We start from the raw sequence: 15,499 nt of genomic DNA on the forward strand, positions 1-15,499 counted from the left end.
AATTTCAGCTTAAAATGCTTTGGAAATTGAGATGAATCTACTGTAATTTTGTGATTAACTCTTAAATAAGACTTTGCTTTTCATTCTCTCATTTCATTCTTTAAATACCTGGGATCCAGATTCCCAAGTGATTTTATCAGTTTCTATATTATCACATAATAACAGCTTTCTACTCACTGCCATATTTATACACTTAAACCAGTTGAGATCAAAGATTTTGTTTCTGATTTTGATGTGTTCTTGTTTTCTTTATGCCATTCTCATTTCCCTTCCAACACTTCATGCTTTTAGCCTTTTATTGTTCTTTGAACATATATTTGGAAAAAAAAAAAAAAACCCTGTCAACTCAACCTGCCTTTTTCCCTTCATACTTGTTAATATTTGAATGAAATCCCCCCTTAGGTAGAATACTATGTGTCTGAATGTTCTGGACAAATGGCCACACCTGTGACTTTATAATCAGGTTGTGGTCTAGTCTTTTGATTGTCTCAAAATTTTAGTCTCAAAATCTCTAAATATGTTTCAGTTTTTCTTAGGTTCTAATACTCTTAATAGCAGGAGAGGGTTTGACCTACCCTTATTGATAAGCAGCTAACATTTATTAAGTACTAGGAATTATGCTTGGCACTTTACCTGGATCATCTCAAACTTTGTAATAACCTAGTAAATTTCTTTTTTTCCATTGTAACTTTTAAAATTTTTATTATTCTCCATTTACAGATGAGAAAACCAAGGCTTAAGTTTAAGTAAATTGCTGTTGTGGACTAAATTTTGCCCCTTCAAAGTTTATCTGTTGCAGCCCTAACTGGCAAGGTGACTGCGTTTGGAGACAGGGCCTTTTAAGAAGTAATGAAGACTAAACGATGTCGTAAGGTGGGGCCCTAGTTCAGTATGACTGGTGTCCTCCTGGAGAGAGATGCGCCAGGGATGCATGCACACAGAGGAAAGACCACGGGAGGCCACTGCAAGGAGGCAGCCTTTTGCAAGCTAAGGGGAGGGACCTCAGGAGAAAAGCAAACCAGCACACGCCTTGATCTTGGACTTCTGGATTCTAGAAGTGTGGGAAAATAAATTTGTGTTGTTTCACGCCACCTAGTCTGTGGTGAATTGCTATGGCAGCCCTAACAGAATTACCTAAGGTCCTGTAACTGTTTAGTGATGGCATTGGAATATGGGCCTAGTCATCGTAGCGCTAAAGCCCATACCCTGAGCTGTTTCAGTTTTCTACCTTCCACATTGCAGCTGGGCAGTTCTCGAGACCTGGGGAGTCCCTGGCATGTGGGTAATGTGAATCATAGGAATGGATGTGCTTCCTCAAAATATAATTACTCTGTCTTCTCCAGAGTGTAAGCTCCATGAGGTCTAGTTGCTTGAGGGTTTTGTTCATTATTATTATTTTCGTGTCTAAAGCAGTGACTGGTAATGTAGAGTAAATTGATGCTTAATAAATATTTGTTGAATAAATGAAATAAAAAGAAAATAAGAGAACGCAGGATGGCAGAAAGATGGACAGGAGGTCCTCAGACCAGACCCTAAAGGACATCCACATGTAATGGCTAGGCACAGAAAGAAGAGCCTGCAAAAGATGCCCTGATGTCATGATGCCCTGAGTTTGGAGTTGATATACTAGCTAATTGGGAGCCATAGTGGAATTTGATCATGCGTGTGCACACACACACAAAGTGATTTTGAAAAACAGAGGCAAAGAAGGAGAGAAGCACCTAGAGTCAGGGAGACTAGCTTAGCCAGGAGGCTGAGCAGAAACACATATAAGGTGGTACAGACTCCATTAGGGCCATGGAGAAGGAAATAGAAAGAAAATAGGGCCAGTGAGACTCTGCAAGTGAGGAAGTGCAGCCCTTGGTAACGGGTGACTGACAGAGGATTAGGGAGAAGAAACAGCCAAAGATGGGTCACAAGTGTCCTGCCTGGAGATCCCAAGGCCCACCGAGGCCAACTTGTTCACAGTTCTCCTTTCAGGAGCCTTTTATTTTTTTTCCTTACTGAGTGTATGTTCTGTCAAAGAGCTTAGAATCTTGGGCTGGGATTTGGTTTACACTTCTGGACTGATAAACTTCGAGTTGTCATTTCAGCCAAAGGGATATGTATCACCATTCACCCTTGACAACTTCTAAAAAAGGTAATTAAAAATGAAACTGGTGACAGCACATAAAGCAACACGTTTCCAAAGCTGACATATCATTTTGGTCCCCAAAGCTATCTTGAATTTGATCGTTAGCAATGCATCTTTAAGACTTCCCCAGGGAGACGAAGCATCTTTTCTCCATCTGAAGAATGAATTTAAAACCTGCCATTGACAAATACCACAGAGAAAAATAGAGAAAGCAGCTGGCCCTCTTACCAATTTCAGAGCAGGAAAGGAATTTCAGTAAAGCATAAAAACAGCTTTCTCTCATAAAAGAAAGCACGACAACAAAACATAATCCTTGCTGCATAGCCTTTTGCAGTTGTTTTCTGTTGAGTATTAGAGACCAGTGGGCTTAGCACTGTTTTGACACCCTCACCACTGGCAGATTGCCCACCAGTGGGAGTTGGAAACGAACTGACCAGCTTTATACTTCCAGGTGGATCTTAAGCCACTTTTTCTGTGCTGTTGTTATCAGTCATTTAATTCCCTACTGAATATTGAGTGGTGTTTATAGTTCACAGGCCATTTGTAGTGTCTTTCTGTTTCCTTTTTTATATAAGCCACATTTTAAAAAAAAAAAAAGGCAACTCGGGAAGCACTTTTACAAATGTGAATTTAACAGTAAAGTGCACTGTTGAAAATAGCACAGCAAGTAGTAATAAACTTGCTCTAAATTAGGATGTAGACCATGGGGATGTTAACTTCAGAGAAATTTGTAGAAGGCATCAAATGAGGATTTGCTAATAAAAGCAAGTAGGCAATTAAAAAAAATCCACCTAATTAATCTGGCATCCAAACGGAGAGAATAAGGATTGACTGATTGATTGATGTTTTTTGAGGTGGGGTTATTGGTCTGTCTAGTCAAGGCTATGGTTTTTCCAGTGGTCACGTATGAACGTGAGAGTTGGACTATAAAGAAAGCTGAGCGCCAAAGAATCGATGCTTTTGAACTGTGGTGTTGGAGAAAGCGGAAAAGGCAATGGCACCCCACTCCAGTACTCTTGCGTGGAAAATCCCATGGACGGAGGGGCCTGGTGGGCTGCAGCCCATGGGGTCGCTAGGAGTCGGACACAACTGAGCGACTTCACTTTCACTTTTCACTTTCATGCATTGGAGAAGGAAATGGCAACCCACTCCAGTGTTCTTGCCTGGAGAATCTCTTGAGAGTCCCTTGGACTGCAAGGAGAGCCAGCCAGTCCATCCTAAAGGAGATCAGTCCTGGGTGTTCATTGGAAGGACTGATGATGAAGCTGAAACTCCAGTACTTAGGCCCCCTGATGCGAAAAGTTGACTCATTTGAAAAGACCCTGATGCTGGGAAAGATTGAGGGCAGGAGGAGAAGGGGATGACAGAGGATGAGATGGTTAGATGGCATCACCGACTCAACGGACTTGGGTTTGGGTGGACTCTGGGAGTTGGTGATGGACAGGGAGGCCTGGCGTGCTGCGGTTCATGGGGTCGCAAAGAGTCGGACACGACTGAGTGACTGAACTGTACTGATTGCTGAAAAGACTAAAAGGAAAAGAAAAAAACTCATGATTTTATATCGGTCATACATTTAGTGGCTGCCTGTATGTGACATATTTATCACAGCATTAATATCAGATAAACACCGAAGGAGAAAAGAAGTATTGGATGAAGTGAGCTACTTTATAGCAGAGTCCAGTGGAAGAAATACCATCAGCTGTTTAACCTGTTCTTTCACTTTGGGGGAACATCTGCAAATGGTAATTAAGCAATTTTCATTTGTTTCTCTATTTCTTTTGTCATCACTAAATCACTACACTTGGGGAAAAATTGGCAAATTATGAAACACAGAAAACTGCTGGTTCAGTTGCAGAAGGAAATCCACCCCCCACCAAACTATGATGGATTTTGAGCTGATCAAGCCATTTTGCCTTAGATATATTAGCATAAATCTTCAGCTGCAGTTGTTACAATTCATATTCATTCTGCACAGGAATATTTGGTCCATAGATAGTCGTTTGTTTTCTGTGTCTGCTGTAGTTTAGGTGTAATTGGATAAGGAAAGAAAATGTATTTAAGTATTTACAACATTCTGAATTACAATCATTAAATTATTTTTGGCAGTGTTTTTGACATGTATTTTCTTACAGTAAATGTATTTTCTGGTGTGTTTTCTCAGTAAAACACACAAAAGATATTATGTGAAGTTTTAAATCTGGTTTATGTCCTAATAAATGAGTCATTTTCTTTCTCTTTTTATAACTTCTCAACACACACATACTATATATTATTTAGCATATTTTATATGTATGCGTAAATTAGAGAGGTGTACTTTCTTGGGCAAATCGAATTTTGAACTTTTCAAAACACAAGCAAAGAATTACTGGTAGCCAAAGAACTCTTTTTTTTTGGGGGGGGGAGGGGTTGCACTGGGTCTTTGTTGCTGCACGTGGGTTTTCTCTAGTTGTGGAATTGGGGTGCGAGGGCTTCTCATTATGGGGGCTTCTCTTGTCGCATATCATTGGCTCTAGATGTGTGGGCTCAGAAGTTGTGGCACATGGGCTTAGTCACTTTGCGGCATGTGGAATATTCCCAGATCAGGGATTGAACCCATCTCCCCTGCATTGGCAGGCGGATTCTTAACCACTGGACCACCGGGGAAGTCCCCAAAGAAACTTTTAAGATGGTCACTATCATCCTTTAAGTAGTCAATTTAAACAATATAAAGTGCATGCACGTTTGTTTAGAATGCTGAGGAAGACTTGGCAACCGCCTCCAGTATTCTTGCCTGGGAAATCCCATGGACAGAGAAGCCTGGCAGGCTATGGTCCATAGGGTTGCAAAGAGTCGGACACGCTGAAGTGACTTAGCACACATGCACGCATTTCTCAAAAATCATTGTTGTCAATGTATTGTTATACTTGATGGAAAAAACTAAATTACTGGACTTGAAACTGAGATGGTCGAGAGACTGTGTCCTTTCACTCCGTGAGTGGGTACATGTTCACATCTGGATGGTTTTAGCAATGTTCTTTCAGGCATGGAACAATAATATTTTCTTTGAAATGGTCCACTAAACCCAAAGGGATACAAACAGGAAACCGTGTTTTAACCAAACTCTTATCTTTCTTATATGAAAATCAAACCGCATCTGTCTAGTATGCCACTTTCTGTCTTTTTTCCCTTCCTATTCGGATGTGTCCCAGATGGGGTAGGCTGAAGTGACGCTAGTTAGCTCACTCTTTTTGCAGCCATTGCTCCCTTAGCACGTTGAGGAACCGCTGGACCATTTTTACATGCTTTCCGGACTTAGCTTCTTTTATTCTAGTTTCTGTGGTGTGCCAATCACTGGTTAGAAAAGAAGGGTTGTGAGCCAAGTACCATTTTTTCCCCTACCTTCTCCAAATCATGCTTTGTGTGACTTGTAGCCACTCATCTAATTTCTGAGTACTGATTCTAGTTCCTAATTGTGGTGTCAATCCAGTTTTTCTTGCTAATGTTGAGGCCATTTCTGTATTGAGTGTGTTCCTGCTGTAATTCAGGCATTGAGTTGGAATCTGGGAATACAGAAAAATGAGACAGAAATATGTCATTCTTACTAATTTCTGTGTACTGGGTGTCCCAAATGCTCTAGATGTATGAAAAAGCAATAGCAATCTGTATATTTGTAGACATTATAGTTATAGATTGATTGAGGAGCCAGTGCTCACTACTCTTTTAAACAGTGCTGATTAAACAGTATCCAGGATATTGCCTTTGGTTTTGGAGTCTCAGTTTTAGGTTGAATAAACGCTTAATATGAGTTAAGAAAAGAGCAATAAGAATGTTTAGAAACAGTGGATTTTCAGACTTTTCTTTGGTTTTCTGTTTCAAGGTTTTTTTTTTTTTTTACATTCAAGGATGTCTTGTAGTACTCTGAAAAAAAACGAGAGTGTGAAAGACATGTATAGTTTATCTCTGTGTTTGCATTGCTCTCACACATCAATGTATGAGTCCTGTGTTATTACAGATTTGTACAGAAGAGGTTATTCTACCTCATGAAGTTTGAAAACTTGTAGGAAGCCTTTATTTATGAAGGAGACAGAAAAAAAATTACTCCAGCTTTCTCCAACCTGTGTGAGTGAAAGAGATTGTCTTAAGTAGATGCATCTTTGTGTAGGCAGGCAGAAGGGCATGATCTCAGAGTGAAGGGGAGTTTCTTAGGTTGGCAGGATTTAGTTTTATGGGGAACTTAGTATACTGCCCTTGTATTTCTTATTTTGTCATAGGTAGGATGATTGTAATGGAAAGGATGCTATTCTAGTATAGGATTCAGAAGACTGGGTCCTGACATTCATGAATTCTCTGAGATTGTAGACCTGCCGCTTACTCTCTCAGAGTCTGTATATCAGGGGTAATCCTGTCTGCTTGGTGTCTCTTATGGTTGTGGAGATAATGAGATGAAATATACATGAAGATTCTCGGTAAATTTTAAAGATTTACTCTCAAGTATTATGATTATGCGGGCTATTTATAATTTAAAAGAGGAAGATCAAGGTTAAATATAAAGAAATCTTGACTTTACAGTATAAAAAGTGTAAAATACTACCTATAGTATTTTATATTTTTGTAAGATGTTATATATTTCGGTATAGTTTTCCGCACTTCTTCACTGAAGTAGCTAAAACCAGCTATGTGTAGTGCGTATTGTGTAGTGTCTAAGTGTGTATTATGTAGTGTGATACTGTACAATGCAGGGAATAATCCTACACTGGCCTCTGGTGGAGGGACTAAATAATATGTCTACGTGGATCCTTCAGGCAAAGGCATTTGTGTGCTTTGACAAAGATGAGGCATAAGAAACCTCTAATTATAAATTTTTTAGATACTGCTCCATGGAATCTTTACTTGGGACTCTCACCCGAGGTATATGTAAGATCACCTGGGAGAGGCTTATTAAAATGCAGGTTCCTGGGGACCAGTCTCCCAACTCTGATTTCCAGTTCTTATGTGGAGCCCAGGAACTTTGACTTTCAGACCAGCTTTGATAAACACCCTAAATGAGATTAAGGAAGGGTGTGGGAAGATGGATGAATTCCTCAGAATTCTGGGCTTTTGTATATATAGAATTTCTCTAGGAATAGTTGCATAGCTTTCATGAAATTGTCCACACTTTACCCAAAGGGTAAGGACAAGTATTGTACTTTAAATATCACTTTTAATTTAATGCCACCATTTTACATTATTTAAAAGATACTTTGACAGTGAAAAAGCATGGCAGGTTGCAGGAATGATAAAAAAAAATTTTTTTTAATTGTTTTAAACTGAAATATAGTTGATTTATAATGCATTGATTTCTGCTGTGTAGCAGAGTGACCCAGTTATACACATGTACATGTTCTTTTCCATTATGGTTTCTCTCAGGATGTTGGAATAAAGTTCCCTGTGCTGTACAGTAAGACCTTGTGGTTTATCCATTCTATATACAATCCTTTGCATCTACTGACTCCAAGCTCCCAGTCCGTCCCTCACCTGCCGCACCCTCCTCGGCGACCGTAAGCCTGCTCTCTGGGTTTGCGAGTCCGTTTCCGTTCTCTAGGTGGGTTCATTTGTGCCACACTTCAGGTTCTACGTACAAATTATATCATATGGTGTTTGTCTTTCTCTTTCTGACTTGCTTCGCTTTGTATGATAATGTCTGGTTGCAAAAATATATGGAGCAATTCACGAATTTGTATGACATCTTTGCTCTGGGGCCATGCTGATCTTCTCTTATTTAATAGCTGATCTTCTATTATTTCAGTTTTAGTGTATGTGCTACCAAAGTTCCCCAGTCACAGAGAAGTCTCCCGCCTGCTTCTGTTGCTACCAGAAGAGTGTTTGAGCATTTTATCATTAGCAAGCGCACAGGCAGGAGACTCGGGAGGCCACCCGGGCTACGGGGGCATCTTGTCACGTGTATTTCTAGGAAATGCCCCACCGATAATTTTGTACTTTTGGTAATTTTTCTGGTCTATGTTTCATACATGAAGCTTCTTGGTAAGCTTTAAAAATTTAGTCAAGCATAACATTTTATGATTGGGGTAACTGATTTACAAGAGGACCCATCCATAAAGAACAGACCTGTGGATGCAGTGTGGGAAGGAGAGGGTGGGATGAGTTGAGAGAGCAGCACTGAAACACAGACACTATGCTATACTAAGGCGCTTCAGTCGTGTTCGACCCTGTGTGACCCCATAGACGGCAGCCCACCAGGCTCCCCCGTCCCTGGGATTTTCCAGGCAAGAACACTGTAGTGGGTTGCCATTTCCTTCTCCAGTGCATGAAAGTGAAAAGTGAAAGTGAAGTCACTCAGTCGTGCCGGACTCTTACAACCCCATGGACTACAGCCTGCCAGGCTCCTCCATCCATGGGATTTTCCAGGAAAGAGTACTGGAGTGGGGTGCCATTGCCTTCTCCGAACGTAGACAGTACATATGTTAAATAGACAGTCAGTGGCAATTGCTGCATGGTGCAGGGAGCTCAAATCTATCACTCTGTGGCAACCTAGAGGGGTGCGATGGGTGGGAGGTTTAAGACAGAGGGGACATATGTATACTTATGGCTGATTCATGTTGATGTATGGCAGAAGCCAACACAATATTGTAAAGTAATTATTCTCCAATTAAGAATAAATAAATTAAAAAAATTAAAGAGGGACCACAAAGTTAAATGCCAAAGGAGACTTTTGTCCAAAATATTAAAACATGTAAATGTAAAATACCATATATGTATGTTTTTCTCCAGTATTTTTAGGAAAGTCTTCTTAAGAAGGAAGGAGATGCATGTAGGTATTCTCCCTGAATTGAGGGTTTGAAAACAGAATGCTTTTCACCTCTATAAATGAATGTTTATTTATTTATTTTTTTTGTTCATGGTAGGAAATTAGAAAATACAGAGAGGCATCAAACATACGCACACACACAACAAAACAAAAAACATACTCTTTCTCTGGCAGGAAAATCTTTAGCTACTCTGTGGTCATTCAGAATGAAAGTTGTATTTCTCCTTCTCCCTTGCAATTGGGTATAGCCATTTGACTAAGTATGTGCCTGTAAGAAGTGAGGGGAACTGATGTGTGTAACTTTGAAGTCACATCCTCAGGAAACATGCCCTGGACTCTTTTTGTTTCATTTCCCCTGGCTCGAACTAGGCAATCATTGGAGCAATTCCATAGACCCAGAGGTGGAAGCCCTATGCTGAGGATGGCAGGGCACCCCACCAGCCTGGATCCCTGCGTCGTCTCATGGAGCAGGGCCTGCCCACCTGCCCCATGAGGAATAAAATGAGAGAGAAATAAAATTCTTGTTTCAGCTGCTCTGTTTTGGTGCTTCCTCCATTTAGTAGCTTAAACCAAACCTTGGCGAGTAACAAGAGGGAGGCAGACATCCATGCTTTCTTCTTCTCTTTTCTTCATCCTCTTGCTTGGAGCAAGGGTGCTTCCTCCTGGGTCATGTGGAGAAGGGTGGTTCCTTAAAAACAGCAGAGCAGAAAGATAGAAGGAGCCTGGGTTCTAGGATGACTTTGTGGAGCAGAACAACCATATTAGCCCTGAATTATCTCTACCTGTACTATTACATGAACGAGAAATAAACTTCTGTCTAGTTTAACCAATCGTTACTTCGGGTATCTGTTTCACGTAGGCAAACCTATATCCAATTAATAAAACCATAATCCTGTGTCTTAAGAGATAAATCATGGACATATTATATATCCTTCTTGAATTTTTCTTTTGGTTAATTTGTATATACGAAAGGCAATGCGAAAGAATGCTCAAACTACAACACAATTGCACTCATCTCACACGCTAGTAAAGTGATGCTCAAAATTCTCCAAGCCAGGCTTCAGCAGTACGTGAACTGTGAACGTCCAGATGTTCAAGCTGGTTTTAGAAAAGGCAGAGGAACCAGAGATCAAATTGCCAACATCCGCTGGATCATCGAAAAAGCAAGTTTCAGAAAAACATCTATTTCTGCTTTATTGACTATGCCAAAGCCTTTGACTGTGTGGATCACAACAAACTGTGGAAAATTCTTCAAGAGATGGGAATACCAGACCACCTGACTTGCCTCTTGAGAAATCTGTATGCAGGTCAGGAAGCAATAGTTAGAACTGGAAATGGAACAAAAGTCTGGTTCCAAATTGGGAAAGGAATACATCAAGGCTGTATATTGTCACTCTGCTTATTTAACTTATATGCAGAGTACATCATGAGAAATGCTGGGCTGGAGGAAGCACAAGCTGGAATCAAGATTGGCGGGAGAAATATCAATAACCTCAGATATGCAGATGACACCACCCTTATGGCAGAAAGTGAAGAAGAACTAAAGAGCCTTTTGATGAAAGTGAAAGAGGAGAGTGAAAAAGTTGGCTTAAAGCTCAACATTCAGAAAATGAAGATCATGGCATCCGGTCCCATCATTTCATGGGAAATAGATGGGGAAACAGTGGAAACAGTGTCAGACTTTATTTTTGGGGGCTCCAAAATCACTGCAGATGGTGACTGCAGCCATGAAATTAAAAGATGCTTACTCCTTGGAAGGAAAGTTATGACCAACCTAGACAGCATATGAAAAAGCAGAGACATTGCTTTGCCAACACAGGTTCATCTAGTCAAGGCTCTGGTTTTTCCAGTAGTCATGTATGGATGTGAGAGTTGGACTATAAAGAAAGCTGAGCACCAGAGAATTGATGCTTTTGAACTGTGGTGTTGAAGAAGGCTCTTGAGAGTCCCTTGGACTGCAAAGAGTTCCAACCAGTCCATCCTAAAGGAGATCAGTCCTGGATGTTCATTGGAGGGACTGATGTTGAAGCTGAAACTCCAATACTTTGGCCACCTGATGGGAAGAGCTGACTCATTTGAAAAGACCCTGATGCTGGGAAAGATTGAGGGCAGGAGGAGAAGGGGATGACAGAGGAAGAGATGATTGGATGGCATCACCGACTCAATGGACATGAGTTTGGGTAAACTCCAGGAGTTGGTGATGGACAGGGAGGCCTGGTGTGCTGTGGTCCATGGTGTTGCAGAGAGTCGGACACGACTAGGCAACTGAACTGAACTGAACTGAATACAATTATTGGATTTCCCAGGTGGTGCAGTGGTAGAGAATCTGTATGCCAGTGCAGGAGCTGCAGGAGATGTGGTTGGATCCCTGGGTTGGGAAGATGCCCTGGAGGAGGGCATGACAACCTCTCCAGTATTCTTGCCTGAAGAATCCTGTGGACAGAGGAGCCCGGTGGGCTACAGTCCGTAGGGTCGCAAAGAGTCGGACACGACTAAAGCGACTGAGCACACACAGGAAGGTCAAATCTGAATGAAGATTGGAAGGAAGTGAGGAAGTTAAACCTGCAGAGACTTGAGGGAAGAGCGCTCGAGGCCAGTGGAACAGTGCAGAGGCCTAGTGAGAGCAGTACCCAGCCTGGCTGAGGAACGGTGCAGAGGCCAGAAGGGCCAGAGTGGTATGATGAGGGGAGAGAGGAGGAGAAGCTGACATCACAGGCTGTGGAGGTGGGGATGGACGAGGCATGGTAGCTTTGTAGGTCCTTGAATGACTTTGGTCATATGTATTATTATTATTTTTTTAGTAGCTATATTTTTGCACCCTTCTTATTTACGGTCTTTGAATAAATTTTTGCACATGGAAATGCTGGTTCAAAGATATGCAAAAATGTAAGGCCTTGATTAAGTAAAAAAAATTTCAAGGGAATAGATCAGACATTTTTGGCTTTGTAGTGAAATCTTTGCCCACATAATTATTTTTTTGGATAAATTCTTAGACATAGAAATGCTGCTGAAAGATATGCAAAGTGTTATGCCTTTGAGTGAGTAAAAGTTTTAAGGAGATAAATTCTGTTTCTCTTAGGCAGAGGTCATGTCCTTTAACTTTCTCAATTCCTAGTTTTCCAGCCTAGCATGGTACAGAACACACAGAGATCTCGATGGGTGAAGGGTAGTGCGTCAGTCCACCTTCCAGTCTTAATCGTTACATGTCCTTAGGAATGGGAAAAGGATATTTCCCTTTCAGGAACTGTGAGTAAGTTTCTGATAGAAAGGTCCTTATTCTCCTTAGGCTTACAGTTTAGTAGGAAGGGATAACCATGGAAAATTAAAGAAAGGCAATTGCAGATGATTTCAGTATATTTGGAGAAGAGAACAGGATCATGTTTCTAAGTCTGTGACTATATGAGATGGTAAAATGATCAGAGAGTTATGTAGCTTCAATTGATACACACATTTCTTCCCTCGTTGGGGTGTGAAGGGAAGCTGGAACTCTGTGGTTGGCTTTTGTTTTGATTTCAACATGTCTTGGCACCACAAAGGAATTGGATTAGTGATGGTGGTCTTTGGATCAAACTCAGTATTTGAATCAAGGGGGTGCCAACAATCCAACTGTCCATTAACTGGTGAATGGAAAAAAAAAAATGTCTATGAAGATAATGGAATAGTTCTTGACTATAAAAAGAAATTAAATACTAATATATACTACAATGTGAAAGACCCTCAAAGATGTCATATTAAGTGAGGAAGCCAACTACAAAAGAGAATAGGTATCATTTATATGCAGTATCTAGGAAAGGCAACTCTGTAGCTTTAAAAAGTAGATTAGTGGTTGCCTGTGTTTGGCAGTAGGAATGGAGAGTGACTACAGATGAGTATCTGAGACTTTTGGGGATGATGGACATGATCTAAACTGTAATTGTGGCGATGGTTGGACAACTCCATATATTTATTAAAAATTATTGAATTGTACACCTAAGTGACTGCTTGCTCCTTGGAAGGAAAGCATGACAAACCTAGACAGCATATTAAAAAGAACAGACATCTCTTTGCAGCAAAGGTCCGTATAGTCAAAGCTATGGTTTTTTCAGTAGTCATGTATGGCTGTGAGAGCTGGACCATAAAGAAGGCTAAGTAATGAAGAATTGATGCTTTCAAACTGTGGTGTTGGAGAAGACTCTTGCAAGTCCCTTGGACTGCAAGGAGATCAAACCAGTCAATCCTAAAGGAAATCAACCCTGAATTTTCATTGGAAGGACTGCTGCAGAAGCTGAAGCTCCATTACTTTGGCCACCTGATGCAAAGAGCTGACCCATTGGAAAAGACCCTGATGCTGGAAAAATTGAAGGCAAAAGGAGAAAGAGGTTGGCAGAGGATGAAATGATTAGGTAGCATCACTGACTCAATGAACATGAGTTTGTGCAAACTCCAGGAGATAGTGGAGGATAGGGAAGCCTGGTGTGCTGCAGTCCATGGGATCACAAAGAGTCAGGCACGACTTAGTGACTGAATAACAACAAGGCTATGGTTTTTCCAGTGGTCATGTATGGATGTGAGAGTTGGACTGTGAAGAAAGCTGAGCGCCGAAGAATTGATGCTTTTGAACTGTGGTGTTGGAAAAGACTCTTGAGAGTCCCTTGGACTGCAAGGAGATCCAACCAGTCCATCCTAAAGGAGATAAGCCCTGGGTATTCTTTGGAAGGAATGGTGCTAAAGCTGAAACTCCAGCACTTTGGCCACCTCATGTGAAGAGTTGACTCATTGGAAAACACTCTGATGCTGGGAGGGATTGGGGGCAGGAGGAGAAGGGGACGACAGAGGATGAGATGGCTGGATGGCATCACTGACTCAATGGACGTGAGTCTGGGTGAACCCTGGGAGTTGATGATGGACAGGGAGGCCTGGCGTGCTGCGATTTATGGGGTCACAAAGAGTCGGACACGAATGAGAGACTGAACTGAACTGAACAACAACAACACACTTAAGTGAATTCTACAGATATACCTCAGTGAAGCTATGGAGAGGTAGAGTTACTGTTCACGGACACCTAGATGCTTACCTGAGTTATAGACACCTAGATGCTTACCTGAGTTATAGACACCTAGATGCTTACCTGAGTTCTTCACTGGATGAGCATATAGCCTTGTGACTCTGGATCTGGCTGAAGAACTCTGAGGGTCCTGATTGTCATAATTATTTCCTACCAAGAAAATAAACCATATGTGCATAGACTTGACCTGGAGGAGGGCATGGCCACCCACTCCAGTACTCCTGCCTAGAGAATCCCATAGACAGAGGAGCCTGGCAGGCTGCAGTCTATAGGTTCGCACAGAGTCAGACATGACTGAAGCGACTCAGCAGCAGCAGCAGCATAGACTTGAAAATTTTAGGTAGATAAAGACTGTGATACAAAAAAGAAACAAACTTCCCAGGTGCCACAGTATCCTACCTTGTGTAGACAGTGCCATTAACGGGTTAGCCTGTTAGGGGTTCTGGGAGCTCAGGGAAGCTGTGCTCACATATGCTGCATCTCTACCCACGCTGGGCCAGCTCCCTTCTGCAGCCTCGAATGAAGCTGTTGGCAAGGTGAACTCATCGTATGGGATGATGTATGCAGCCTCTTTGTACCACAGTGTGATCCATTTGACAGATTGCAAGCGTTCTGTAATACCTACTACCACCACCACCACCACCACCACATAGATTGTTTTTTTGTTTTTGTTTTTTATTTATCTAGGGCATGCCAAATGAAATTAAGAGAATAGTACAGATTGCCGTGGAAAGATCAGGTGAACCTTCTGAGATATCTCGAGGGAGAAACATAACCACTTGGAGACAGTGTCTTCATTTCCGTTCTAGAAACACAAGAAGAGCCCACTTTGTGAACTCTTTTCTCCTTTCTAAACTCCTGTTACCGAGGCTCCCTTTACTTCTCGCTTGGATTGTTGGAGTAACGTCGTACTTTTAACCTCCAGTTTCTAAAGCACTCTGCTGTGTTCCATCCAGTTCGTTTCCTTAGAGCTTGGTCTAGTGATGACTCCCTAGGGCCTTGGCACAGTGCAGAGTTTTTGTCAGGCCCCATAAGTAGCAGGCCTTCCATGCATCGCGCAGTGCGTTCTCCTGCCTTCCTGGAGGTGTGGTGGTTCTTCCTTGTGCGGTTCTTCTTCTGTGGGATAGCTCTGCACAGGGCTCACCTGCTGAAATCGTGGCCAGTTTTCAGAGTCTAGCTCAGACTCTGCCTTCCTGTATGAAATCTTTTGTGATTCTCCTAAACCAACCGTGACTTCACCGTTCTCTAACTCCTCATCCCCTTACAACCTCTCGTTTTTTTGTTGTTGTTTAGTTGCTAAGTCGTGTCCGACTCTTCTTGTGACCCCATGATTGTAGCCCTCCAGGCTCCTCTGTCCATGGGATTTCCCAGGCAAGAATACTGGAGCAGGTTGTCATTTCCTCCTCCAGGGGATCTTCCCCACTCAGGCATCCATCCTGCGTCTCCTGCATCGGCAGGTGGGTTCTTTACCCCTGAGCCACCAGGGAAGTCCATGCTCTGCCTCAGTTGTGTTCTAGCTGAGTGGTTTGCATACCCG

At 41.9% G+C, this 15,499-nt stretch overlaps 1 protein-coding gene and 1 pseudogene across 17 annotated transcripts in view; one reads left to right on the forward strand and one right to left on the reverse strand.

Annotated features, from left to right (window-relative positions):
• Positions 1-15,499, forward strand: part of IFTAP (intraflagellar transport associated protein) — a 65,874-nt gene that overhangs the window by 22,421 nt on the left and 27,954 nt on the right. The window lies entirely within an intron of this gene.
• LOC147358435 (U6 spliceosomal RNA) lies at positions 7,804-7,924 on the reverse strand (annotated as a pseudogene).

The sequence above is a fragment of the Bos grunniens genome, chromosome 15 (genome assembly GCF_055505025.1).
Source record: "Bos grunniens cultivar Pamir isolate PY7600 chromosome 15, Bosgru_T2T1.0, whole genome shotgun sequence".
Lineage (NCBI taxonomy): Eukaryota > Metazoa > Chordata > Mammalia > Artiodactyla > Bovidae > Bos > Bos grunniens.